We start from the raw sequence: 5,000 nt of genomic DNA, 5'->3' as shown, positions 1-5,000 counted from the left end.
ATGAATCCCACACCAGACACAAGACATTAGTAAGTACCCATCCAGATACAAGCATTAAGCCCACACCAGACACAAGACATTAGCAAGTACCCATCCAGATGCAAGCATTAATCCCCCACCAGACACAAGACATTAGCAAGTACCCATCCAGATGCAAGCATTAATCCCCCACCAGACACAAGACATTAGCAAGTACCCATCCAGATGCAAGCATTAATCCCACACCAGACATTAGCAAGTACCCATCCAGATGCAAGCATTAATCCCACACCAGACACAAGACATTAGCACCAAGTACCCATCCAGATGCAAGCATTAATCCCACACCAGACACAAGACATTAGCACCAAGTACCCATCCAGATGCAAGCATTAATCCCACACCAGACACAAGACATTAGCAAGTACCCATCCAGATGCAAGCATTAATCCCACACCAGACACAAGACATTAGCAAGTACCCATCCAGATGCAAGCATTAATCCCACACCAGACACAAGACATTAGCACCAAGTACCCATCCAGATGCAAGCATTAATCCCCCACCAGACACAAGACATTAGCAAGTACCCATCCAGATGCAAGCATTAATCCCACACCAGACATTAGCAAGTACCCATCCAGATGCAAGCATGAATCCCATAACAGACACATTACATTAGCAAATACCCATACAGATGCAAGCATTAATCCCCCACCAGACACAAGAAACTAGCACCAAGTAACAATCCAGATGCAAGCATGAATCCCATAACAGACACATTACATTAGCAAATACCCATACAGATGCAAGCATTAATCCCCCACCAGACACAAGAAATTAGCACCAAATACCCATCCAGATGCATTAATCCCACGCCAGACATTAGCAAGTACCCATCCAGATGCAAGCATGAATCCCACACCAGACACAAGACATTAGCAAGTACCCATCCAGATGCAAGCATTAATCCCACACCAGACAAGACATTAGCAAGTACCCATCCAGATGCAAGCATTAATCCCACACCAGACAAGACATTAGCAAGTACCCATCCAGATCCAAGCATTAATCCCACACCAGACAAGACATTAGCAAATACCCATCCAGATGCAAGCATTAATCCCACACCAGACAAGACATTAGCAAGTACGCATCCAGATGCAAGCATTAATCCCACAACAGACACAAGAAATTAGCACCAAGTACCCATCTAGATGAAAGCAATAATCCCACACCAGACATTAGCAAGTACCCATCCAGATGCAAGCATTAAAACCACACCAGACATTAGCAAGTACCCATCCAGATGCAAGCATTAAAACCACACCAGACAAGACATTAGCAAGTACCTATCCAGATGCAAGCATTAATCCCACACCAGACAACAGACATTAGCAAATACCCATCCAGATGCAAGCATTAATCCCATACTAGACAACAGACATTAGCAAGTACCCATCCAGATGCAAGCATTAATCCCATACCAGACACAAGACATTAGCAAGTACCCATCCAGATGCAAGCATTAATCCCCCACCAGACATTAGCAAATACCCATCCAGATGCAAGCATTAATCCCACACCAGACATTAGCAAATACCCATCCAGATGCAAGCATTAATCCCACACCAGACATTAGCAAATACCCATCCAGATGCAAGCATTAATCCCACACCAGACACAAGACATTAGCAAATACCCATCCAGATGCAAGCATTAATCCCACACCAGACATTAGCAAGTACCCATCCAGATGCAAGCATTAATCTCACACCAGACATTAGCAAGTACCCATCCAGATGCAAGCATTAATCCCACACCAGACAACAGACATTAGCAAATACCCATCCAGATGCAAGCATTAATCCCACAGCAGACATTAGCAAGTACCCATCCAGATGCAAGCATTAAAGGGATACTAAACCCACATTTTTTCTTTCACGATTCAGATAGAGCATGAAATTTTAAGCAACTTTCTTATTTACTCCTGTTATCAAAATTTGTTCATTCTCTTGCTATCTTTATTTAAAAAGCAGGTATGTAAATCTTAGCAGCCAGCCCATTTTAGGTTCAGCACCATGGATAGCGCTTGCTTATTGGTGGCTTACATTTAGCAAGCATAACCCAGGTTCTCAACCAGAAATGAGCCGGCTACTATGCATCTTATTCCTGCTTTTTAAATAAAGATAGGAAGAGAACAAAGAAAATTTGATAATAGGAGTAAATTAGAAAGTTGCTTAAAATTGCATGTTCTATCTGAATCATGAAAGAAAAAAATTGGGTTTAGTGTCCCTTTAATCCCACAACAGACATTAGCAAACACCCATCCAGATGCAAGCATTAAAGGGACAGTCAACACCAGAAATAATGTTGTTTAAACCGATAGATAATCCCTTTATTAGCCATTCCCCAGTTTTGCATAACCAACGCTGTTATATTAATATACTTTTTACCTCTGTGATTACCTTGTATCTAAGCCTCTGCAGAATGCCCCCTTATCTCAGTTATATTAATATACTTTTTACCTCTGTGATTACCCTGAATCTAAGCCTCTGCAGACTGCCCCTTATCTCAGTTATATTAAAATACTTTTTACCTCTGTGATTATCCTGTATCTAAGCCTCTGCAGACTGCTCCTTATCTCAGTTATATTAATATACTTTTTACCTCTGTGATTACCTTGCATCTAAGCCTCTGCAGACTGCCCCTTATCTCATTTATATTAATACAAGGTAATCATAGAGGTAAAAAGTGTATTAATATAACTGAGATAAGGGGCAGTCTGCAGAGGCTTAGATACAAGGTAATCAATCACAGAGGTAAAAAGTATATTAACATAACTGATATAAGGGGCAGTCTGCAGAGGCTTAGATACAAGGTAATCACAGAGGTAAAAAAACATTAATATAACTGAGATAAGGAGCAGTCTGCAGAGGCTTCGATACAAGGTAATCAGAGAGGTAAAAAAGTGTATCTAAGCCTCTGCAGACTGCCCCCTTATCTCAATTCTTTTGACAGACTTGCATTTTAGCCAATTGGTGCTCACTCCTAGGTCACTTCACGTGCATGAGCTCCAAGGGACACCTGGGGTTGGATTCTGTTATCAGATGTAGTGATGCACAGGTGTTCCTGGGAGCTCAGTTAGCAACTTCCATACCCCCAATGGCAGTCTGTAGATGTACTTGCATAAACAAACATATATGATTTGTGAAATGTAAAATGTGATCTTTAAGTGGCACTTAAACTACATACACCTAGATTACGAGTCTTGTGTTAGCCTTAAAAAGCAGCATTGAGAGGTCCCAACGCTGTTTTTTTCCTAACGCTGGTATTACGAGTCTTGAAATGACAGGTGTACCGCTTACTTTTTTGGCCAGAGTCGTTAATATCGCAAATCCACTTACGTAAATTGCGTATCCTATATTTTCAATGGGACTTGCATAATGCCGGTATTATAAGTCTGCAAAAAAGTGAGCGGTGCAGCCTCTCCTGTCAAGAATGGTACCGCATTTAAAAGTCAGTAGTTAAGAGTTTTATGGGCTAACGCCGTAACATAAAACTCTTAACTAAAGTGCTAAAAAGTACACTAACACCCATAAACTACCTATTAACCCCTAAACCGAGCCCCCCCACATCGCAAACACTAAAAAAATTGAACCCCTAATCTGCCGAACCGAACATCGCCGCCACTATAAAATATTTATGAACCCCTAAACCGCCGCCCTACCGCATCGTAAACACTAGTTAAATTTTATTAACCCCTAATCTGCCGTCCTTAACATCACCGACACCTACCTACATATATTAACCTCTAATCTGCCGTCCACAACGTCGCCGCTACTATATTAAAATGTATTAACCCCAAAACACTAACCCCTTGAAGATCACGCTACCTTGAGAAGTCTTCACCCAGCCAGGCCGAAGTCCTCAACGAAGCCGGGCAAAGTGGTCCTCCAGACGGGCAGAAGTCTTCATCCAGGCGGCATCTTCTATCTTCATCCATCCGGCGGGGAGCGGGTCTATCTTCAAGACATCCAACGCGGAGCATCCGCTTCCAACGAAGTCCAACTGAAGAATGAAGGTTCCTTTACATGACGTCATCCAAGATGGCGTCCCTTGAATTCCGATTGGCTGATAGCATTCTATCAGCCAATCGGAATTAAGGTGGAAAAAATCCTATTGGCTGATCCAATCGGAATTCAAGGGACGCCATCTTGGATGACGTCATTTAAAGGAACCTTCATTCTTTGGAAACAGGATGCTCCGCGTCGGATGTCTTGAAGATTGACTCGCTCCGCGCCGGATGGATGAAGATAGAAGATGTCGCCTGGATGAAGACTTCTGACCGGCTTCAATGAAGACTTCTGCCGGTCTGGAGTACCACTTCGCCTGGCTTCGTTGAGGACTTCGGCCCGGCTGGGTTAAGGACTTATCATGGTAGGGTGATCTTCAAGGGGTTAGTGTTAGGTTTTATTAAGGGGGGATTGGGTGGGTTTTAGAGTAGGGTTGGGTGTCTGGGTGTGGGTTTTAATGTATTTTTTATTACAGGTAATAGAGCCCTTTTAAGGCCCTTTTAAGGGCTATTTGAAATTTAGTATAGGGTATGGCTTTTTATTATTTTGTGGGGCTTTTTTATTTTATTAGGGGGATTAGATTAGGTGTAATTAATTTAAAAAACTTGTAATTATTTTATTATTTTCTGTAATTTAGTGTTTGTTTTTGTTCATACTTAATAGATAATTTTTTTCAGTTGTATTTAATTGTAGTTAGTTTAGGTAATTTATTTAATTATAGTGTAGTGTTAGGTGTTATTGTAACTTAGGTTAGGTTTTATTTTACAGGTAAATTTGAATTTATGTTAACTAGGTAGCTATTAAATAGTTAATAACTATTTAATAACTATTGTACCTAGTTAAAATAAATACAAAGTTGGCTGTAAAATAAAAATAAAAACCTAAGATAGCTACAATGTAACCATTAGTTATATTGTAGCTATCTTAGGGTATATTTTATAGGTA

General features: G+C 40.9%; 1 protein-coding gene across 1 annotated transcript in view; it reads right to left on the bottom strand.

The window, feature by feature from the left end:
* Positions 1-5,000, bottom strand: part of PSMB7 (proteasome 20S subunit beta 7) — a 257,792-nt gene that overhangs the window by 237,462 nt on the left and 15,330 nt on the right. The window lies entirely within an intron of this gene.

Source organism: Bombina bombina, chromosome 12, assembly GCF_027579735.1.
Source record: "Bombina bombina isolate aBomBom1 chromosome 12, aBomBom1.pri, whole genome shotgun sequence".
Lineage (NCBI taxonomy): Eukaryota > Metazoa > Chordata > Amphibia > Anura > Bombinatoridae > Bombina > Bombina bombina.
This window is presented reverse-complemented; position numbering and strand designations above follow the sequence as displayed.